A 25,348-nucleotide genomic window follows, 5' to 3' on the forward strand; every position below is an offset into this window, starting at 1 on the left:
TTTTTTTACTTCTTTGTATAATCTGGTAATTAATCTGTTGTTGGGTGGATAGTTTGCAAATATTTTCTCTCTTTCTATAAGTTGTATCTTCACTCTGTTGATTGTTTCCTTTGCTGTGTGGGAGCTTCTTAGTTTGATATAATCCTGTTTGTCTAATTTTAGTTGCCTGTAATTTTGGAAACTTATACAAAAATTATTGCCTATAGTGATATCTTAAAATGTTTTCCATATGTTTTTTCTAGTAGTTTTGTAGTTTCAGGTATTATGCATAGGTCTTTTATCTATTTTCAGTTGATTTTTTTGTATGATGAAAGATAGGGATCTAGTTCCATTCTTGCATATATGTATATCTAGTTTTCCCAGCACCATTTATTGAAGAAACTGATATTTCTCTAATGTTTGTTCTCCATGCCTTTGTAGAAAGATCAGTGGGTATAAATATGTGGGTTTATTTCTATATTCTGCATTTTATTCCATTAATCTGTGTCTCTTTTTATGCCACTACCATGATGTTTTGGTTATTATAGGTTCGTAACAAGTATCTTTTAAGGTCAGATGTTCTGAAGTCCCTAGCTTTGTTCTTTTGCTCAAGATTACTTTTTTTCGAATCATTAAATATTTTAAAGACTGTTTATTTGAAAGACAGGGTGATGGAGAAGGAAGGAGGGAGAATGAGAAGGAGAGAGAAACACATAGTGAGAAGAGAGGGGAGAGGGCAGAGGGCAGAGAGGGGAGAGGGGAGAGAGAGAGAGAAATTTTCCATCTTCTGGTTCAGTCTCCAAATGCCTACAACAGAAGAAGGTCCGGCAGAAGCCCGGACCCAGAAACTCCATCTGGGTCTCCCACATGGGTGGTAGCAACCCATGTAATTGGGCCATTATCTGCTTTCTCTCATGTGCATTAGCAGGAAGGTGGACTGGAAGCCTGGAGGAGCTGGGACTCAAACCAGCATTCTGGTGTGGGATGATATGGGGCATCCCAAGAAGCAGCTTAACCCACACTGCACCATAATGCCTGCCCCTGGGCATCATTTTCAAAGTAAATTTTAAGAAGCTTAGAGAAAAAAATGGTTATTTTAGAAGCAACTGTGACTCGTGAAGATAGTAAATAATAAAATAAAATTCTGATTTTTTACTTATGAATGACCTAAACAGGAGAAAGATATGGAGGCAAAGTGTTTTAAGATATTTATAGAGATAATTCTCAACATAAAGCGTGTGGAAAATATACAGAATGCCAAGGCAGGGAAATGTAAAAAAGAAAAAATCCAAGAGTAGCATTTATTTAAATTGGAGTGGGTGACTTTCTAGTAATAGAATTTGCTTTAATGTGTGCATTTAGCAGAAAATATTACAGGTGGAAGAGTGGCTACTAGCTACTCTTTCATGTGGACAGAAATGAAATTAGATAGGATAGTGTCAGGGAGGCTAAAACTGAGAATTAGCTGCAGTTAATGAGAAGTTTAAGGCAAGCAAGGAAAAACAGGTTATAAGTTAGGAGAAAGTATTTTATTTATAAAAGTTTCTTCTGGAAGACAGAAAATAAGACCACTGATCAGGAAAGATGTAAAACCCTCCGTGCAACTGTTCGCTACTAGAAATATATTAGCAGAGACTGATGATTGAATATTCATCAAAACTAATTTTAGAAGGTAAAATACTGGGCTTTAAGTATATTTTTAGAAATTTCTAGCATTAATATTTCATAAATGTAGTGTGACTGTGTGTGCTTTCAGTGTCTAGATGTGTTGTAGCCATCCTGTTCTGAGTGTATGCCTTGTTTTCCAGACCTATTTTGCAGATTTATAGTGATATTAAGTACTGAGAACTAGAGTTTAAGGAAAAATTCGAAGTACAATTTTCATTTTCCAAACCATCCCTGAATATGTACAGTAGGATAAGTGTACCAAATGGTGACTTGGTACAGTTCTTCAGGTCTCAACCAGTATGGTTTCTTCCAATTGGAGGGCCGGAGGGAGAGAATTTGCTGGACATAGAGCATTAGTGGGAGTCCCTTTTTAAACCTCTCTTCTAATGCTGCTATATAATGCCTTCAAATGAGATGTAAATTTCACTGTGCATGCTCATTTACATTTTGTGTTCATATTCAACACAGCTTACAACAAAAAGAAGAATTAAGTTTGATATAGTTCCATTTATTTAGTTTTGCTTTTGTTTCCTGTGCTCTGGGGGGGTCTTTTTTTTTTTTTTGGCAGTTGAATTTCTTTTTTTTTTTTTAACTATTATTTAATAAAAATAAATTTCCAAAGTACAACTTTTGGATTATAGCAGCTTTTTCCCCCCATAACCTCTCTCCCACCCATAACCATCCTATCTCCCACTGCCTCTCCCATCCCATTCTTCATCAAGATTCATTTTCAACTATCTTTATATACAGAAGATCAATTTAGTATATACTAAGTAAAGATTTCAACAGTTGGCACCCACACAGATACACAAAGTATAAAGTACTGTTTGAGTACTAGTTATACCATTAATTCACATAGTACAACACATGAAGGACAGAGATACTACATGAGGTGTAAGTGCACAGTGACTCCTGTTGTTGATTTAACAATTGACACTCTTATTTATGACGTCAGTAATCACCTGAGGCTCTAGTCATGAGCTGCCAAGGCTATGGAAGCCTCTTCAGTTCACCAACTCCGATCTTATTTAGACAAGGCCATAATCAAAGTGGAAGTTCTCTCCTCTCTTCAGAGAAAGGTATCTCCTTCTTTGGTGGCCCATACTTTCCGCTGGGATCTCACAGAGATCTTTCATTTAGGGTTTTGTTTGTTTGTTTGTTTGTTTTTTGCCACAGTGTCTTGGCTTTCTATGCCTGAAATATTCTCATGGGTTTTTTAGCCAGATCCAAATACCTTAAAGGCTGGTTCTGAGGCCAGAGTGATGTTTAGGACATCTGCCAATTTATGAGTCTGCTGTGTATCCCGCTTCCCATGTTGGATCATTCTCTCCTTTTTAATTCTGTCAGTTAGTATTAGCAGTCACTAGTCTTGTTTATGTGATCTTTTTGACACTTAATCCTATCATTATGATCAATTATGAACTGAAACTGATCACTTTGACTAGTGAGATGGCATTTGTACATGCCACGTTGATGGGATTGAATTGGAATCCCCTGGCAAAAAAAAGTCGTCTCCTACACCAATGTCCTGGGGTGTTTCCCCTGTGTTTTCTTCTCACAATTTTATAGTCTCAGGTCTTAAGTTTTGGTTTTTGATCCATCTTGAGTTGCTTTTTGTATATGGCAAGAGGTATGGATCTAATTTATCTCTTATAGATACAACCAGTTTTGCCAGCACAATTTGGTAAGAAATTATCCTTACTCAGTAACACTGTATGTTCAGAGCAGTTTAGTAAAAAATCAGTTTGCTATATGTATGTGGATTAATTTCTGGGCTCTATATTCTGTTCCATTGATCTATGTTCAGTTTTTATACCAGTGCCATGCTGTTAATTACTATAGCTTTGTAGTATGCTTTTAAGTCAGATATTGAGAAGCTTTTGCACAGTAAAGGAAATGATCAATAGAGTGAAGAGACATCAACAGAATGGGAAAATATATTTGCAAGCTGCATATATGACAAAGGATTAATATCTTAAATATATCAGCAACTTAGAAAACTCAACAAAAACAAAAACAACCAATCCAGGGGGCTGGTGCTGTGGCATAGTAGGTTAAGCCTCTGCTTGCAGTGCTGGCATTCTATATGGGCACCAGTTCGAGTCCTGGCTGCTCCTCTTCCAATCCATCTCTCTGCTAATAACCTGGAAAAGCGGTGGAAGATGGCCCAAGTGCTTGGCCCCTTGCACCCACATGGGAGATCTGGAAGAAGCTCCTGGCTGCTGGCATCGGTTCAGCCCAGCTCCAGCTGTTGCAGCCATTTGGAGAGTGAACCAGCGGATGGAATACCTTTTTCTCTGTATCTTCCTCCCTCTGTAACTCTGCCTCTCAAATAAATAAATAAATCTTTAAAACAACAACAAATACAACAAAAACTGTGAATTCAGTTGAGAAATGGGCAAAGGACTTCAGTAAACTGTTCTGAAAAGAAGAATTACATCTGGCCAACAATTATGTGAAAGTATACTCAACATCACTAGGTATCAGGGAGATGCAAATCAAAATCACAATGAGATATCACCTCACTCCTTTCAGAATGGCTAAAATACAGAGTAACAAATGCTTGTGAGGATGTGGACAAAGAGAAACTCTTATATTGTGGGAATGGAAATTGGTGTAGCCACTGTGGATAACAGTGTAGAGATTTCTTAAAAAAAAAAAAACCTAGAAATAAGCTCCCTGGCTATCTTTTTGCAGCCCACTTGGTTGGAGGCTGTCCCACACCCAAGACAGAAACATGGTGGCCACAAAGAAGACAAAAAAGTTGCTGGAGTTGATCAACTCTAGACTCCAACTTGTGAGAAAGAGTGGAAAATATGTGCTAGGGCACAGGCAGTCTTTGAAGATGATTAGACAAAGCAAGACAAAACTGGTCATCCTTGCCAACAACTACCAGGCTCTGAGGAAATCTGAAAGAGTATTATGCCATGGCCCAAACTGGTGTCTATCACTGCAGTGGCAATAATATTGAACTGGGCACAGCATGTGGACAATACTACAGAATGCACACTCTATCATTGATCCAAGTGATTCTGATATTATTAGAAGCTTGCCAGGACGGACTGGTGAAAAGTAAACCATGCAATTTTTATTTAATAAAACCTGCCAGAGGTTGTTAAAAACAAACAAATGAACAAACTAGAAATTGACTTGCCATATGACCCAGCAGTCTTACCACTGGGTATATAGCCAAAAGATTTGAACACAATGTATCAAAGTGATAACTGCACCACCATATTTACAGCAGCACTGTTCACAGTAGCCAAAATTTGGAACCGACCAAGGTGTCCATCATGAAATGAATGGGTAAAAAAAAAATGTGATATATATTAACAATGGAATATTATTAGGCTATATATAAAATGAAATTCTAACATTTGCAACAAAATAGATGAAACTAAAGGACATCATGTCCTGTGAAATAACCTGGTCCCAGAAAGACAAATACTGCGTGTTTTCACTAATATGTGGGATCTAAAATTTAAAAAACAACCAAAGAAATGAAGAAAAGAGTGGCTGTGTGTATCAGTATTGCTGCAAATACAGTTTTGTAAAAGTTTGTTTTATATATTTGTGAAACAAATGGTTAAGAATATTATACTACTATAATTTTAATGATCTGATTACTTTAAAATTTATTGTATATGGGTGAAATAGTCATTTTTTCATTGTTATTTTTATAGCCATTGCCTATATTCCCACTAAACTAGGGCCTTTTTGCTTTTTATATGGTAAACTTCTTATTTGGTGAAATATTAAGCCTTTTTATTGTAATGTAAATTTAACATATGTTATCTCAAAAACTAAAAAAAAAGGCAAAATGGAGAAGGAAAGAGGGTAAGAAAGATAGAGGGTGAAGGGGGGAGGGTGGGGAAGGAAGAAGGGAATATAATTATGTTCTTAGAAATTTATTGAATCTGTTAAAAACTAATTACAATTTTAAAAATAATAAAATAACAACAACAATGAAAAGAGAAGAATTGAGCCTGGGCAGCAACCTTTTTGTGAGGACATATTTACAGCTTAGTTTGTTAGTGTACTATAAGAAGGGTGCTAAAAATAAAGTTCATAGTGAATCTGTTTTCTGGTTTAAAAATTTGGCTTTTAAAGAAGCTTTCTCCATCCGTGTATGCAAATACTTATTCTGTGAATTTATACAGAAGTAATGTTTCTAGCCAAGTACAAAAAATGACTAGTTGGTTCATTTTCCTAGAAAACTACCAGATGCTTTCCTAGAGATAGGAAACCAATTTACTTAAAATTGGGTTAGTAACTTCCGTGTGTAAAATTGATTTTAAAATTGGCATTTAACAGAGCATATGTCAAAGTTATGGCTACTAGCTACTCTGGCTCTAAGAATGGAAAATAACTCATATGAAGTTTTAGATGTCAGTTCAATTAACTTATAAGCAACACCCAATGGGAAAAGATATCAAGTTGGTTTATTTAATTATTATTTATTTTCTGACACTGATCCTACAAAATACATTTTATACTTAGGATTTTATCCCAATGTTGCTTTATTTTTTTGCTCAAATTGTTTCCTGAGAGCTCTTTCGTTTGGCTCCTGAGTCACTCTGACATTTTCCCGTCTGTGTGTGTGTGACATGAGTGATTCCTAACTTTCTGTCACTACAAGATGCTCCTGAATCATCTTTGATATTTTATATACTAGTTCTAGAATCAGAATAGTATTGTTAATAATTTTGTAAATGGGTGTGGCCAGAGAACATGGATAAATCTACCTAGGAGGATATCTTTTTTGTCTTGATTATTAGAGACTCATTATGGCAGCAAAAAGTTAGTAGTCACATATCATGAATTGAAAGTGAAATAATGGCCGGCGCCGTGGCTCAACAGGCTAATCCTCCGCCTTGCGGCGCCGGCCGGGTTCTAGTCCCGGTCGGGGCACCGATCCTGTCCCGGTTGCCCCTCTTCCAGGCCAGCTCTCTGCTGTGGCCAGGGAGTGCAGTGGAGGATGGCCCAAGTGTTTGGGCTCTGCACCCCATGGGAGACCAGGAGAAGCACCTGGCTCCTGCCATCGGATCAGCGCGGTGCGCCGGCCGCAGCGCGCTACCGCGGCGGCCATTAGAGGGTGAACCAACGGCAAAGGAAGACCTTTCTCTCTGTCTCTCTCTCTCTCACTGTCCACTCTGCCTGTCAAAAAAAAAAAAAAAAAAAAAAAAAAAGAAAGTGAAATAAAACAGGACATACTTTCTGAGTCCCTTCTCATGGTTATTGGAAACTGTCCTTAAAAATACTTGGTGTCTGAAAATTTCTCATATAATTGATTTGATATAGATTTATGGCCAAATTGTTCTGGGATGGCCCACAGCCTACCTAAGAAAGAAAGAGCATCAGAGTGAAAAGGCCACAATGGCCAACACATCAGGTTTAAGAATGTCCTTGTGTAGAAAGCTGAATGAGGTGGGTGATGCTGATTATGAGATTAGAGATGGAGCTGTAGATGTCAACTTGGTAGCCATCATATGTAGTAAACAGCTCTTCCCATAATACTTTTTGGGTAGACATTTTATTTTAAAACACTTTTAGATTTACAGGAAAACTGTAAAGATAGTATGAAATCCCAATAGACCTTATACTCAGTTTAACCTATTAGAATATCTTACATTGATATAGTAGGTTGGTTGCAATTAATGAACTGCTATTGATACATTTTTATTAATTGAAGTCCATATTTTATTCAGATTTCCATAGTCTCTAGCCTATTGGTCTTTTTCTTTTCCAGGATCATATGCAGGATGTCACATTGCATTTCACTGTCGTGTCTTTTTAGGTTCCTCTCAGATGTGAATTTTTTCCACTTTTCTTGTTTTCGATGTTCATAACAGTTTTGAAAAGTACTGATCAGGTACCTAATGGGAGATCTGCTTAATGTTTTTCTCATAGGGTTATGTGTTTTTGTGGGAAAGCCCATAGAGGATGATTGCCATTTCCATCAGATCATATCAAAGTTTGTAGTGTTAACATGACTTATCACTGTTGATGTTGACACATCTTTACCTGGCTGAGGCGTTGTTCATCAGGTTTTTCCCTTTCCATACTTTTTTCTTTGGAAGGAGGTCACTATGTTCAATCTACTAGGGAGTAGGAGTTGTACAACTGTCCTGAGGGTGGATTATCTATATAAATTATTTGGAATTTGCATGGGAAATTTATCTATTTTCTTTATTTATTCAATAATTTATTTATATCAATATGTACTCATGGATATTTATTTTACACCTAGAGTTATAATCCAATGTTACTTTATTTTGTAACTTAAACTGTCATCTTTTTTTGTTTGTTTTATTTTATTTTATGTATTTATTTTTTGACAGGCAAAGTTAGACAGTGAGAAAGAGAGAGAGAGAAAGACAGAGAGAAAGGTCTTCCTTTTTCCGTTGGTTCACCCCCATGGCTACTACGGCCGGCGCCCTGCGCAGATCCGAAGCCAGGAGCCAGGTGCTTCCTCCTTTTCTCCCATGCGGGTACAGGGCCCAAGCACCTGGGCCATCCTTCACCGCCCTCCTGGGCCACAGCAGAGGGCTGGACTGGAAGAGGAGCAACCAGGACAGAATCTGGTGCCCCGACCGGGACTAGAACCCGGGGTGCCGGCACCGCAGGCAGAAGATTAGCCTAGTAAGCCGCGGCGCTGGCCCTAAATTATCATCTTGAGAGCTCTTTCCATTGGCTCCTGTGTTCCTACAACATCCTTTCACTACTGTGTGTGTGTGTCCTAAATTTCTGTCTTTACAAGATGCTCCCAGACCATCTTTTATATTTTATGCCTACTTCTAGACTCAGATATCCCTGTAAAATTTTTTAAAATTAATACAGCGTTTTATTATATATCATACTTATAAAAGGTACAGAAATCATAAGTATGTAGAGCTTGCAGAGTAAGCCTCAAATTGACCTCCAAAATCATTGTTTCCATCTTTGTCACCAGAGTTAACCTTGATCCTAATATGTAAATTATCATTTGTTTTTTTTAAATTTTTGACAGGCAGAGTGGACAGTGAAAGAGACAGAGAGAAAGGTCTTCCTTTGCCGTTGGTTCAGCTGGTGCGCTACAGCCGGCTCACCGTGCTGTTCTGAAGGCTGGAGCCAGGTGCTTATCCTGGTCTCCCATGGGGTGCAGGGCCCAAGGACTTGGGCCATCCTCCACTGCACTCCCGGGCCATAGCAGAGAGCTGGCCTGGAAGAGGGGCAGCCGGGACAGAATCCGGCGCCCCGACCAGGACTAGAACCCAGTGTGCCGGCGCCACTAGGCGGAGGATTAGCCTGTTGAGCCACGGTGTCGGCCCTGTTTTTTCCATTTCTTGATCTTTATGGTATAAAGTTTTATGGGGTTTGACAATGCATAGTGTGTTCGCATGTGTTCACTATTACAGTAACATATTGTCAAAATTGATTTAAATTACTTAACATTTGACCAAAAAAAAAAAAAACCAGCAACTTTGGATAATTCAGTCTAATATAACTTGAAATGTAAGCCAATGTATTATTTGCATGCCAGGTGTAAGAAATAGTTCAGGGTGCCGGTGCTGTGGTGTAGTGGTTGAGGCTGCCGCCTGCAGTGCCATCATCCCATATGGGTGCCGGTTTGAGACCCGGCTGCTCCACTTCTGAAGACAAAAGCCAGGAACCCAATCCAGGTCTCCCAGGTGTATAGTAGGAACCAAATTTACTTGAGCTATCACTTTTGCCTTCTGGGATCTGTATTAGCAGAAAGCTGGAGTCAGGAACTGCAGCTGGGAATCGAACCTGGGTACTCTGATGTGGGATGCAGGTGTTTAACTACCAGGCTAAATGCCTGCCCCTCTTATTTCATTTTTTTAAACCTATTAAATGATTAGGTTTTTGAACCATTTTTAGGTGACCCAATCACATCCTCTACATGAAAAAAAAAAACCCTATGTATCTTTATGCAACAAATAAATTTTGAGCATTTTTTGCATGTATGACATTGTGTCATGGACAGAATTTCAAATTGTAGGTTAGCCATATTCTGGGTGGCTAAAATGCTCTTGGAACCACTGGGTTCTAGACTTCTGAATTTTATGGGCCAGTTAAAAACAATGGTAGTGTGTATGGAGCATATAGTAGTGTATTTTTGCCGCCTCTTTCTTTGGTCATGTTAGGACATTTAAAATGAACAGCCAGTTTCTACCAGATAAAATTTGTTTCATCTCTCCCAAACCGAGTGTCAAATTTAAATCTTACATGATACATGTTCCTTAATTAGAATATTTAAAAATCCTCCTAATCTACTTTTATTTGAAGTCCTTTTTCTTAAACAACTTTAGCTATTATCCTATTCCACAAATGTCAAGGATAGACCTTTAACAAGTAGAACAGATGGCAGCGATTTGACAGTAGTGAATAATCATGTCTATCTCATGTTAGTCTTCTGTTTTTAAGTGAGGAAAATATTGTGTAGAATTGTTTCCTTGGGTGAAAGCCTAGGCTGGTACATACTATGCCACAGTGAATGCTTCATAAATGCCTGCTAAACAAATAAAACACAAATCTTAAATTATCTCATTAATTAATGTGAAGGTAGGGAATCTAGCATGTCAATATCATTGAAATTCCTTAAGTAATCCTGTGATGGATTTTATTCCTTTTTGTTTCTTTCTCCAGTTTCTCACTGGTCATCTTCATATTGGCTTGTGAAAATCAGACTAATCTAATAAATACAGTTAAATCTTTAAATTACTTTTCACTGATTTGCTTTTGTTTGATAAATGCTATGAAAAGGGAATAATCATGTTTTTAGGTTTGAAGTTCATTTTCTTTTAACTAATAGTTGAATTTGTGTACCATTTTTTCTTCTGATGTTACTATTATTGTCTATAACATTGTCTACATTTAAATAGCAGAGGGATATCCTGTCCAGTGTGTATACAGTTCAGATTGTGAGGTTATGCCATATGAGCCATACCTTACTTAGAATTATGTTGCCTCTGAAAACAAAGCTTCATTTGATCTTAACAATGTGACATTTCCTACACTTTAATAGATTAAAATAATAAAAATGTCATGTTTGTCCTAAATGGGAAGTAGTGAAATTTAACTTTGGTTTTCTGACTTTGTCTTGGACTTTTTTTTTTTAATAAGAAATTTGTTTAAACTTTTCATTTCTTACTTTCTCATTTTGACCCTAGTTCACAAGAATGCATTTATTGAGCATCTCGGGATATCCCTTCACTCTCGTGGTGATTCTATAAATCTGATACCATTTCCTACAAGAACCACCAAGATTTTCAGAAAAAAAAAATCTTAGTTTTCCAGGATATAAATAAAAGTGAAAATATTTATGAAGATTTAGAGATTTATAATATTTATTTAAGGTGACCATTTCATTTTTTAAAATATGCTTTTCCTTATTAAAAAATACATGTTCAGAAAGAATACTCAGAAAACATGGATAAAATTATAAGAAAATGAAAGTCACCTTAATCTATCTAGTCATTTAGAAATTAAGCGCTTTTAACATTTTGGCATAGATTTATCTTATACTGTAATGTTATATGAGTGTATATATATATATATATATATATATATCTACACACACACATGCACACATTTGAGCTTTGTAAATGGTTTTCCCAGTTAATATTAGGGAGTGATTTTTTTTTTTATGTGAACTGTTCTATTACCTCATTATCAATGATCACTGAATATTCCACTGGGTAATAAGTCCCCCTATCTTTGGATGTTGATATTATTTCCAACAACAAGTTATCTTTAATTGTATTTCTTTTTTTTAACTTTTATTTAATAAATATAAATTTCCAAAGTACAACTTTTGGATTATAGCGGCTTTTCCCCCCATAACCTCCCTCCAGATCATGCTTTTAGTGTCTTAGGAAAAAGGTTGATGAGTGTTTGAAGCTACCATGGATGTGTAGGGTCGTGAAGCCCTCTGAGTCCTGGGAACCACTGCTCCGGGTCACCCATTCTGACTGGACGCTTGCCTGGCTGGGCTGCAGGCCGCGAGGTCTGTTTGTTGTTAGCCCAGCTGAGAGAGCAGTGGCTTCAGTAGCGTCAGCAGGAACAGAACGGGCTTCATCTCTGCTCTTTGTCTCGCTTCAGTGCTGGTGTGTTTCCCCCGCTGCTGCCATGTGATGGCTCGAAAGCAGCACTACACACAGGCTCTGTAACCCCTTTGAAAGCCCTATTGTGAGATGCTGCTGTGTGTTAGTGGAGGGGAAGTTTTTGCTAGCGTGTTGCTTTTGGTTTCTTTCAAATGTGAATGTACCTTCCTCTAAAGAACTCTAAATAAGGAAAGCCTAGTTTTGAGGCAACTAAAAAATGCATTAAGTAGTGTTTCCTTTGATGCCTCCTATAACAGAAATATAATAGAACAGTCGTAGGACAGCAAGTTAAGTGCTCAGATGTTCTTGTCTACTTTGTGTTGCAGTGAATTATACCAGGAGGGGTGGGGAATCAGAGTGGAGTGGAATCGGAATCAGAGGTTTCTTAAGTGAATTAATATTGAATGAGTTGATAAAGAATGATAACAGGTGACAGGAAGCACAGAAATGTGGACAATGGGAGTTACTCAGGTTTGTTTTTTTATTTATCCACAGAACAGATTAAAGACCTATGATAAACCAGGAATTATACTAGAGTTTGAATACCCAGGGATAAAAATTGGACATGGCTCCTGCTTTTTTGGTTGACAGTCTGGTTGGGAAGATGGAAAATAGGCAAGCATATACAGTAGCATCTGTAATGAATGAAGGTTTGTATAGATAATGTGGGACCTCAGAGTAGGAGTATCCTAGCTCTGCCTAGGCAGGATAAGGAAAGCTTGTAACATGGGAGTTGACACCTGAGCTGAATTCTGAAGGACAAATAAGCAAGAGGGAACTGCAAGTACAAGTCAAGGATGCATGAAAGAAGATGGAATATGTGAGTTCTGTGTTCAGCAAAAAGAAAGGATGCAAAGTGGGGGAAGACAGGCAGTAAATCATTTATGAGAATTTGAGTGAAGACAGTAAGGGATGGGGAGAAAATTGCAAATGATTCCCAGATTTTTACTTTTACTTAGTTTACTGAATGGTTGGTGGTGCCATTCACAATTATAGGGAATAAACAAGGAGCAGATTCAAGGAGGACAATAATGTGTTCAGTTTATGACATGATGACTTTGGAGTGCTTGTGATATGTTGATATAGTAAGTAGAAGTCAGCAGCTCAGAAGAGAGATTGGGGCTGCAGAGTCATAAATAGAAACTATTAGCCAGGTGTGGATAAAACCACCAAGGGGGAGAACATGTAGAGTGAGAATATGGCTGGAAAAAAAATCATTACACATAGGAAGTAGACACCTGCAGATGCTAAGAGGGAGTAAAGATGTTGGAGGAAAAGCATCAGCACAACACAGGAGAAGAAAGAGGATGAGCAATATCATGTTTTTCTTAAGGAAGTAAGGTAAAATGTAGGAATCCTGTTGTTTTCAGAAAAATGAAGGTTCTTGGTGATCTTGGCAAGGACAGCTTTGAGGGTGAAGAAGGGGCCTGAATTGAGTTGCATTGTTGAAGGCACATGTTCTAAGTTGAAGATGCATGGTGTAAGACTTCTCCTCTTAAGAAGATTGGCTGTGGAGCTGGTGCTGTGGTGCAGCAGGTAAAGCCACCACCTATGATGCTGGCATCCCATATGGGTGCTGGTTCGAGTCCTGGCTGCTCCTCTTCTGATCCAGCTCTCCCCTAATGTGCCTGGGGAAGCATCAGAGGATGGCACAAATGCTTGGGCCCCAGCACCCATGTGGGAGGCCTGGAAGGGGCTCCTGGCTCCTGGCTTCAGCCTGGCTCAGCCCTGGCTGTTGTGGCCATTTGGTGAGTGAACCAACAGTTGGAAGATCTCTGTCTCTTTCTCTCTCTCTCCCTCTTTTTAACTCTACCTTTCAAATAAATTAAATAAATAAACATTATTTTTAAAGAAGGTTGGCTATGGGCCGGAGCCACGGCTCACTAGGCTAATCCTCCGCCTGCGGCGCTGGCACCCCGCGTTCTAGTCCCGGTTGTGGTGTTGGATTTTGTCCCGGTTGCTCCTCTTCCAGTCCAGCTCTCTGCTATGGCCCAGGAAGGCAGTGGAGGATGGCCCAGGTGCTTGGGACCTGCACCCGCATGGGAGACCAGGAGGGGGCGCCTGGTTCCTGGCTTCGGATTGGCACAGCGCACCAGCTGTGGCGGCCATTTGGGGGGTGAACCAACAGAAAAGGGAAGACCTTTCTCTCTGTCTCTCTCACTGTCTAACTCTGCCTGTCCAAAAAAAAAAAAAAAAAAAAAAAAGGAAGGTTGGCTGTGGTGGAAGTGGTCAGGGAGTGTGTGAAACGGGTGGTGCTTTTTGCTGGTTTCTCCCCATAGATGGAGAGCTAGGACATTGTTAGAAGACCCCCTTGAGAGAGCAGGTTGAAGTTGTAGAAGAAACTGAAAGTATACAAATGGCTGTAGGGAGGTCTCAGGGGAGATATGAGGGAAGAGAACTCTGAGCACATGAGCAAAATTGCACCAAGGTGCCTCAAAGACTCTCAAAGAGTGATGTTGCATATACATAACCTAGGGCAGAGGCTTTATTTCACAGGGCTTTTATGCTGTCTCTGTGTATGTCTAGATTGTTAGTCAAGGCCTGTTTGTAAGTCCTATTTTTTGTATTTCTCAGGTAAATAAGGTCTGAGCCTTCTAGTGTTCCCTCTGACTCTTTCTCTCTCTAGTTAAACCTATGATCTAAAGAAATATTTTTTCCTGGTACAAAATGGCTAACCTCTGTAAAAAAAAAAATAGAACAAGAGTTCTTCACATATTTCCCTTGAAGCTGTTAGGGCCATGTTTCTCACTAGCAGTGGAAGATCCCTGGAGAGAGAACTGCAGATGTGGGAAAATTTCTTTTTGGCAGTTTCTTCTTTAGGAAAAGTGAAGAACTGGAAATTAGAATATCAAGCGCCAGCTCAAACCATGGTACTAATGAAATCCTGTGACAAAGGATGAATCCCTTAACTCTTCATGGTCTTTCCTGTTCTCAGCAGGAGAGTACCAACAGCTATTATACTTAAATCCTTTGCTATACAGAGAACAAAAGTCAGTAATATATGCACATTCTCTGTGCTTTGAATATATGGGGTTCAGTGCCTAGGGAAGGTGGCGTTACTTTAGTCATATCTTGAATGGCCAGAATTAAGATCCCCTCAAACCAATTGGTCCCCTGTAATTTTGGCAGTAAAAACATGCATTATGCCACAGGAAGCATTTTTCCATCCTTAACTTTGCCATTTAACCTTAAAAGATAACAGTGCTGAGAACAAGAGGTGGGTGAAATTGGCTACCATGAGCAACTGAAATGATGTAGCAGAGTTCTCCTATGTTACCCTTGGTAAATAATTCAGGCTGATTTCAGTGCCTACTCACTTCTATCCAACTCTTACAGCTTGTGTTAGCTGATGTCTGTATCCATTAGAGAGAAAGAGCTGCAGACCAGGAATAAGGAAGAGAGGCATGGCTAGGAGCAGGCACATAGATGCCAGGGATAAGTGACTGATGCTGACAACATGGAGGAGACAGTTACCTTGCAAAATGTCTCCAAAGATAATGATAACAACAACAACAACAACAGGGTGATCAATCTCCTCTTTAATATCCACTAAGGTATTGCTGTAATTTAGCAATAATTAATATTTCAAATGAGGACTCTATCAGGAAATATTTAAAGACTTGTTATTTTTTATTTAGTAGAAAGATAGAAAGTGAGAGTACACATGAGTGAACTCCCATCTGCTTGTCCTCTCCCCAAAGCTTGCAATTGCTCCTGTCTACTCTGGAAGCTGGAAGCCAGTAGCTCAGTCCAGGTCTCTATGTGGATGACAGAAATTCAATTACTTGAGGCAATACTGCCTCTGAGAGTCTACATTGGCAAGAATCTGGAATCAGGAGCCAGAGCTGGGTATCAAGCCCAGGTGCTCAGTATGGGTGATGGGTATCTTAACCCTAGGCCAAATGTGTGTTCTGATAGGTTTTATGAATACCAACAACAGCACAGAGGGTTGAGCTGCAGCTTATCACTCTGGCATCCCATATCAGAGTACAAGTTCAAGTCCTGGCTGTCACACTTCTAATCCAGCTTCCTGCTAATGTGCCTGGGAAGGTAGGGGTAGATAGCCCAAGTTCTTGGGCTCTTGTCACTCAGGTGGGACACTGGGATGAAGTCCCTGCCTCCTGTTTTCAGCTTGGCCGAGAAGACCTGGCTGTTACGAATATTTGAGGAGTGAACCAGAGGATGGAAGAGCTTTCTTTTTCTTTGTCTTGCCTTCTCTCTCTGTCACTCTGCCTTTCAAATAAATAATACATTTTCAAAAAAGAGCGTGCCAACAAGAACACGCCAACTCTACTTTTACATCTTTCACTAAGATAAAATTTTGATAATTAAAGTGCTAAGTTGTGGCCTTTCCTTAAAGGTCTAACTCTGTTATTTGTTGTATGCTCAAGAGTTATTCCTTCTTACATAAATTACTGAAAGATAAAATTGTGTTGTGTATAAGGTACAGAAAACCTAATTATATATGGAGTAAATGCCAAGGAAGCTGTATATGTCAGTTCAAGTTTACATTTCCATAGCACACTTCTAAAAATAATCATTTTAAGTCTGTATTGCCCTATTGGCTCAAAGAAAGGCTAATAATTTTAAAGAATAGAGCAATCCTATCCCAGACTGTATTTTGACACTATAGAACACATTACTTCTATTAGCTTTGGAGTAGCAAATATTCATCCTTTTTATTCTGAGGTATAGTATTTTTTTCTTTTACTATCTTTAATCAAAAATGGTAACTTATAGTAGAAATTATTAAAACATCAAATATGAAAGGCTCTTTAGATTTAGTTTTACCAAGTCAAAAGAAATGAGTATTTTATTTTTTTTGAAATTGCCAATGAACAAAATTAGACTTATGTAAAATGAAAGTGAAAATGCTCATGATTGAATTGGGATTTCCTTGTTGACATTCAGGAAGGATAAGCCTTGAGACCTTCTAAGACCCAAAATTCTTGATGTAAGATATGTTTTTATAAGCAAGAGTCTGAAATCTGGACATTGGCTTAAAATCAAAGTAGTCACCTGGAGTGTTGTTAATGCTATAGAAATATGTTTGGACATGATAATCTTTGTTAAAAAGAAGAGGGTATTTTTAAAGATTGATCAAAGACTCAAATCTTTGTTACTATTTTGCTAATGGTTGGCCCAGGGAATGTTTGTTATTGTCTTTCACAATGAAATTTACTTGTGGGACATTTGATAAGCTTGAGACAAAGTCATTATCTGTAGCAACATACTTTGGTGATTGACTTCTCTGCTAGTGGTGACAGGTTGCCACGTATTTGTCAGGGACTGGTAATTCCAATTTGCCAAATAAAGTATTACTCCTGGTTAAAAACTGTTGGATTGGGTCATAATAGTTTTTTTTTTTTAAGATTTATTTATTTATTTGAAAGTCAGAGTTACACAGAGAGAGGAGAGGCAAAGAGAGAGAGAGAGAGAGAGAGAGAGAGAGAGAGGTCTTCCATCTGATGGTTCACTCTCCAATTAGCCGCAACGGCCAGAGCTACACCAATCCGAAGCCAGGAGTGAGGAGCTTCCTTCTGGTCTCCCACGTGGGTACAGGGGCCCAAGGGCTTGTGCCATCTTCTACTGCTTTCCCAAGCCATAACAAAGAGCTGGATTGGAAGTGGAGCAACTGGGTCTTGAATCAGCGGCCATATGGGATGCCAGCGCTTCAGGCCAGGGCATTAACCTGCTGTGACACAGCGCTGGCCCCAAGAATAGTTTTTTAAAAGGGTTGAATGAGGGGTGAAAATGAGGTCAGTGTATAGTTAAAGTGTAATTGAGTGAAATAAGGTAAAAGAAATGTGTCTTTGTCTGATTATAGAAAAGGTTTTATGTATGTAGTGAAGTCATAGATTGGAGACAGGCAAATGATTTTTATCACAGATCTCTCCTTTGTGCTGTCTCTTTGATTTTTTAAAATTATTCTTTATTTATTTGAGAGGGAAGGAGGAAGGGAGAGAAGGAGGGGAAGAAGTAGGGGAGAGAGGGAGGGAAGGAAAGAGAGAGAGAGAGAACTCCCATCTACTGGTTCACTCAAAAAGTACCAGGGGCTGGGAATGCAATCCAGATCTCCCATGTAAGTGGCAGGAACTCACTTGAGTCATCACCACTGCTTCCCAGGGTCCGCATTAGCAGGAAGGTAGAGTCAGGAGCTTGAGGTGGGTATTAAACCCAAGTGCTCTGACATGGGATATGGGTATTTTGTTAGGCTAAATGCTAACCCTTGTGTGAGCCTTTTCAATGCTGGGATGAAAGAATATACCTTTTTGTCTGTTTTATAAATTTTGTTACATATATTACATCTAGCTGTAATTTAAGAGACAGTTTGGTTTATGATGTGTCAAAGGCATAGACTAAAATATATCCACAATATATATGAATACCTGCTGTGAAATCATACTAAGGCACCTGTGATCTGGCTAATGACCACATTAGAGGAATTAACATCTCTCTTTCCTTAAAAAAATCATTTCCTTATATTAGGAATCTTCAAGCTCTTCTGTTTTAGTTCTTCATAAAATATAATAAATTGCTTTAAACTTTAGTTGCCCTACTGTGCTATAGACCACTAATACTTTTTCCTCTTATCTAACTGTACTTTGGTGTCCATTATCCAACCTCTGTCTATTCCCTACCCCCTTTCCCCTACTAGTCTAAAATGACCACTCTTCTACTCTCCACTGTGAAATCAATTCTTTGAACTTTAGCATTATGAATGAGAAATACAGCTTTTAATGTTTCTGTTCCTGGCTTATTTCACTTAACATAATGCCCTCCGTTTCAAGGATGGTCTTCTTTTTGTGGGTAGACTAAAATGGCATTCTGTTGAAGGCTGTGCCTTAGACACTCTGCAGTATGTGTCGTTATATGAGTGTTGGAGAGAACTGAACACTGAGATGATAACTTTAATATCCACAGTGAAGGTCTTCATAGCTGACTTGGCACAGAGACTGGAGAGAGTGGCATGGAGGGTAAACAGCAGATGCTAGTAGGTCAGCAGATGCTTAGTAGGGTCACAGGATTTGGACAGAGCATCTCCAGTGGGTTGGCACGAGCCAGGAACTACAGGCCTTGCCTATAGTTTTCTTCATTGCATCACCTTTAGGGTACTTCTACAAGCCAACAGCAAGAGAAGAGCCTGTAAATGTGTCTTGCAAGTAGAATTCTTACTGATGTGACTGAATCTTGGCCTTGGAATCTGAATTGATTTGAATTTAGAAAACCAAAAGGCATTTTGACATTTCTTACATCTTGAGTCTAGTGGAAGAGTTCATAGCTTTCTGTACAAACATTCTTATATATACACACATATGTTAATATATACATTCTTCTCTTTTATACCTTCCTGGCCTTTACATATTCATCCCAAAATGTCCTCATCCTCATCTGACAATCTGAAGATGCTTATTCATCATTCAAAATTCATGTCAAATATCACTTTTCCTGTTTGAATAAGCAGAGATTGCAGAGTCTAAAAATAATTCTGGATTTACTAATTTGCAATATAGAGATAACGCCTGCCTTGCTTAAAAAATCACAGGCTGGTTATGGGGATTGAATGAAACTACTTATATTAAAGAGACAGAAGATATATAAGGTTGGGAGAGTTGCAGTAGCAAAATCTTGGAGCTGAGGAATTTGGTATGCATGGGGGAAGGCTCCATGGAGATCTGTCTTAAAGAAGCTAAGACTTTTTTAAAATTTATTTGATAGGTAGAGTTATAGACAGTGAGAGAGAGACAGAGAGAAAGGTCTTCCTTCCATTGGTTCAACCCCCAAATGGTCGCTTCGGCCGGTGCTCCACCGATCCGAAGTGCTGATCTGAAGCCAGGAGCCAGGTGCCTCTTCCTGGTCTCCCATGCAGGTTCAGGGGCCCAAGCACTTGGGCCATCCTCCACTGCCCTCCTGGGCCACTGCAGAGAGCTGAACTGGAAGAGGAGCAATTGGGACTAGAACCCGGCACCCATATTGGATACCGGCACCGCAGGTGGAGGATTAACCAAGTGAGCCACGGCGCTGGCCCCAGACATTTTATTTATTTATTTATTTTGGTGTGTGAGTAGGGAGGAGAATAACCTGAAAATGTTTACTTTGTGTGATACTGGATTTAGAAAAAGATCTTGAAAACCAGGAAGAGGACTTTTATCATAATGAGGTGGTTAACAGGAAGCAGTTTCTTAATAGGCAAGGGAAATATTATAAGTATATTTAGGTTTGAGTATGGCACATAAAATTATTTGTAGAAATTATTTATTAATTTTATTGGAAGGAGAGGGGTATTGGAAGAACTCTCTCATCTTCCAGTTCCCTTCCCAAATGTCCACAACAATGGGGGCTGGAGTAGGCTGGAGCCACATCTGGGATTCAGGAATTCAATTCAAGTTTCCCACATGGTCAGAAGGTACCAAGTACTTAAGCAATCGCCTGATGTCTCCCAGAGTGTGCAGAATGCTGGAATTGGAATGGAGCTGGAGCTAAACCTAGACACCCTGAAATGAGATATGGGTATCCCAAGTGGCAACTTAACACCTGTCTTCTACAAAATTAATTTTATTCAAGGGTATAGAGACTGGGCAGACAGTAAAATCAACTTGGATACAAGTACATTGTGAGGGTGAAAACACTGAGTAGGCTTAAAAGCAGTTTCAAGAATGAAAATATAATAGATTGTCTTGAAAATACAGTTTTTAGTCTTAAGCTGCTCACTACTGGTGGAGGTAGAGTGTGATTTCTGCATATAAAGAATGGATGTAAGAACATGAGTTTCCGGAGAGGAATGACTGTTACTGAATTGTACAAACTCTCTATAATACCTATGACATCAAAGATTGATGAAGAAATGAATGAAGTAGCTTTTCAGGCAGTTGCTTTTTAAATATCTTGGACCCATTCTGAATGCTCAGAGACTCTTGCACCTGAGAGCTGCTTTTTGTATCCCACCATGAACTAGTCATAGGTTATGGCTTGAAACAGATTGTGAAGAAACTTTTGCACAGAATCTCATTGATAATGTGCTTTAACTTGAAGAGCCTGACATAACCCTGAACTTAACCATGTTTTTTATAAATACAAATGCATTAAAATTTATTTTGGGAATTTGTAACTTTGATTAAAATTCAGCTTCCTGGAAATGTCCACTTGATATAGTTTCCTGTGTATTTTGTATTTTAAATGTCTCTAATGAATAATCATAATAAAAGGAAGCAAAGGAGGTCATGTTCATTGAAGTCCTGCTATGTGATTTGTGCATGTTGTTTAGTCCTTTCAAAGTAAGTTTATAGAAATGGACTGTGAGTTTTGAACAGATGGTGTAGAATATAGGCAGGGTAATATAAACTCAATGAGAGACAGAGTTGGGATTTGAACCCAATATTTTTGGAAACAAAGTTTGTCCTTGTCCCACCACATTGGTTTACAAAGCAGAAGTAATTCATGGTGCCTCTGTTTTTAAATATGCCCAGACTGTGACCACCTCTTACCTCCACTGCTACCACACCCCTGATCTAAGACTCTGATATTTTTCCTCTATTGCTTTAGTATCTCCTGACTACTTTCCTTGCTTCTCTTTTTGACCCCAACTGTTTTATTCTTAATAGCTGACATTGTAAAATGTAAGTTAGTTCATATCACTCCTTTTCACAAAATTCGTCAGTAGCTTTTCATTTCACAGGGACAAAAATCAGAGTCCCCACAGTGGTTTAGGTGATCTGGCTTCCTTTACCCTCTCTCTGACCTAGAATCTGATTTCTTCCCCTTGTGCTTCTTCTCTAGTATGCCAGGCGCATGGCTTCTGGGATCTGCATGTATATCACCTCTCATGTCATTGCTCAATTCTCATTTTCTTCTGGGATTCCTCCCTCCCTCCCTCCCTCCTTCCCTCCCTCCTTCCCTCCCTCCCTCTCTTCCTTCCTTCCTTCCTTCCTTCCTTCCTTCCTTCCTTCCTTCCTTCCTTCCTTCCAATTTTTAATTTTTTTAATGTGAATAGATTTCATGTATTTCATATGTGTAGATTTAGGAGCATAGTGATACTTCCTTCCCTCCCGCTCATGTTCCCACCCGTTCTCTTCCTTTTTCTCTTATTTCTTCTACTAGTTTTTACACTGATCTACTTTCAGTTTACTTTATATTCATAAGAGTGTAACAAATAGTAAGAAAAAAAGGCGCTATTCCTCAACATTTGAGACAGGGCTGTAAACAATCATGGAAGCTCAAAATTTCAATTCGACCCCAATACATTACATTTTTTGTACTCTATAGTTACCACAGGCCAGGGAAAACATAATATTTGTCTTTTGGGGACTGGCTTATTTCACTAAGTATAATGGTTTACAGTTGCATCTGTTTTGTTGCAAAAGACAGAATTTCATTCTTTTTTATGGCTTAGTGGTACTCATTTATAGCTGAGTAGATGTCATTCTTTTTTATGGTTAGTGTATGTGTATGTGTGTGTGTGTGTATAATTTCTTAATTTATTCACCAGTTGATGGACATCTGAGTTGATTCCATATCTTAGCTAATGTGAATAAACATTTGGGTACAGATCACTCTTTCATATGCTGATTTCCTTTGGTTTGGGTAAATTCTCAGGAGTAGGATTTGAATTTCCTTTTTTGAAAAATGCCTGTTCAAGTCCTTAGCCCAGTTCTTCACTGGATTGTTGGTTTGTTGTTGTGGAATTTCTTGAGTTCTTTACAGATTTTTTAAAATATTTATTTAGTAAATATAAATGTCCAAAGTACAGTTTATAGATAACAATGGCTTTTTGCCCCCCATAACTTCCCTCCCACATGCAACCCTCCCATCTCCTGCTCCCTCTCCCATTCCATTCACATCAAGATTCATTTTCAATTGTCTTTATATACAGAAGATCAATTTAGTATATATTAAGTAAAGATTTCATTAGTTTACACCCACATGGAACATAAAGTGTAAAATACTGTTTCAGTGCTAGTGATAGCATTAATTCACATTGAAGGACACAGAGGACAGAGATCCTATATGAGGAGTAAGTGCACAGTGACTCCTGTTGTTGACTTAACAAATTGACACTCTTGTTTATGACGTCAGTAATCACCCTAGGCTCTAGTCATGAGTTGCCAAGGCTATGGAAGCCTTTTGAGTTCGCTGACTTTGATCTTTTTTAGACAAGGTCATAGTCCAAGTGGAAGTTCTCTCCTCCCTTCAGAGAACGGTACCTCCTTCTTTGATGGCCCGTTTTTTCCACTGAGATCACACTCGCTGAGATCTTTCATTTAGGTTTTTTCTTTTGCCAGAGTGTCTTGACTTTCCATGCCTAAAATACTCTCATGGGCTTTTTAGCCAGATCTGAATGCCTTAAGGGCTGATTCTGAGGCCGGAGTGCTGTTTAGGACATCTGTCTTTCTATGAGTCTGCTGTGTATCCCACTTCCCATGTTGGATCGTTCTCTCCCTTTCTTATTCTATCAGTTATTATTAGCAGACACTAGTCTTGTTTATGTGATCCCTTTGACTCTTAGACCTATCAGTGTGATCAACTGTGAACTGAAATTGATCATTTGGACAAGTGAGATGGCATTGGTACATGCCACCTTGATGGGATTGTATTGGAATCCCCTGGCACATTTCTAACTCCACCATTTGGGGCAAATCAGCTTAAGCATGTCCCAAATTGTACATCTCCTCCCTCTCTTATTCCCACTCTTATATTTAACAGGGATCACTTTTCAGTTAAATTTAAACACCTAAGAATAATTGTGTGTTAACTATAGAGTTCAAACAATATTATTAAGTAGAACAAAAAAATACTGAAAGGGATAAAGTATTAAATTGTACATCAACAGTCAGGACAAGAGCTGACCAAGTCACTGTTTCTCATAGTGTCCATTTCACTTCAACAGGTTTCCTTTTTGGTGCTCGGTTAATTGTCACCGATCAGGGAGAACATATGATATTTGTCCCTTTGGGACTGGCTGAATTCACTCAGCATGATGTTTTCCAGATTCCTCCATTTTGTTGCAAATGACCGGATTTCATTGTTTTTGACTGCTGTATAGTATTCTATAGAGTACATGTCCCATAATTTCTTTATCCAGTCTACTGTTGGTGGGCATTTGGGTTGGTTCCAGGTCTTAGCTATTGTGAATTGAGCTGCAATAAACATTAATGTGCAGATGGCTTTTTTATTTGCCAAATTAATTTCCTTTGGGTAAATTCCAAGGAGTGGGATGACTGGGTTGTATGGTAGGGTTATATTCAGGTTTCTGAGGAATCTCCAGACTGAATTCCATAGTGGCTTAACCAGTTTGCATTCCCACCAACAGTGGGTTAGTGTCACTTTTCCCCCACATCATTAACAGCATCTGTTGGTGGATTTCTGAATGTGAGCCATTCTAACTGGGGTGAAGTGAAACCTCATTGTGGATTTAATTTGCATTTCCCTGATGGTTAGTAATCTTGAACATTTTTTTCATGTGTCTCTTGGCCATTTGGATTTCCTCTTTTGAAAATAAAAAGAATCATCAGAAATTAGTACAAGGACTTGTATGCCAGCAAACAGGGAAATCTATCAGATATGGATAGATCCATGGACACATGCAACCTACCTAAATTGAACCAGGAAGACATAGAAAACCTAAATAGACCCATAACTGAGACAGAAATTGAAACAGTGATAAAGGCCCTCCCAACAAAGAAAAGCCCAGGACCAGATGGATTCACTGCTGAGTTCTACCAGACATTTAGAGAAGAACTAACTCCAGTTCTTCTCAAACTATTCAGAACAATTGAAAAAGAGGGAATCCTCCCAAATTCTTTCTATGAAGCCAGCATCACCTTAATTCATAAGCCGGAAAAAGATGCAGCATTGAAAGAGAATTACAGACCAATATCCCTGATGAACATAGATGCAAAAATCCTCAATAAAATTCTGGCCAATAGAATGCAACAACACATCAGAAAGATCATCCACCCAGACCAAGTGGCATTTATCCCTGGTATGCAGGGATGGTTCAATGTTCGCAAATCAATCAATGTGATACACCACATTAACAAACTGCAGAAGAAAAACCATATGATTATCTGAATATTCACAAAGAAAGCATTTGATAAAATACAACACCCTTTCATGACGAAAACTCTAAGCAAATTGGGTATAGAAGGTACATTCCTCAGTACAATCAAAGCAATTTATGAAAAATCCACGGCCAGCATCCTATTGAATGGGGAAAAGTTGGAAGCATTTCCGCTGAGATCTGATACCTGACAGGGATGCCCACTCTTACCACTGCTATTCAATATAGTTCTGGAAGTTTTAGCCAGAGCTATTAAGCAAGAAAAGAAATTAAAGTGATACAATTTGGGAAGGAAGAAGTCAAACTATCCCTCTTTGCAGATAATATGATTCTTTCTTAGGGGGATCCATAGAACTCTACTATTGGAACTCATCGAAGAGTTTGGCAAAGTAGCAGGATATAAAATCAATGCACAAAAATCAACAGCCTTTTTATACTCAGACAATGCCATGGCTGAGAAAGCACTTCTAAGATCAATCCCATTCACAATAGCCATAAAAGAAATCAAATACCTTGGAATAAACTTAACCAAGGGCAT

At 38.7% G+C, this 25,348-nt stretch overlaps 1 protein-coding gene and 1 pseudogene across 6 annotated transcripts in view; both read left to right on the forward strand.

Moving 5' to 3' along the window:
- Positions 1–25,348, forward strand: part of DNM3 (dynamin 3) — a 707,825-nt gene that overhangs the window by 80,626 nt on the left and 601,851 nt on the right. The window lies entirely within an intron of this gene.
- On the forward strand, positions 4,385–4,723 carry LOC133761117 (large ribosomal subunit protein eL30-like; annotated as a pseudogene).

This window comes from Lepus europaeus, chromosome 5, assembly GCF_033115175.1.
Source record: "Lepus europaeus isolate LE1 chromosome 5, mLepTim1.pri, whole genome shotgun sequence".
Taxonomy (NCBI): Eukaryota; Metazoa; Chordata; class Mammalia; order Lagomorpha; family Leporidae; genus Lepus; species Lepus europaeus.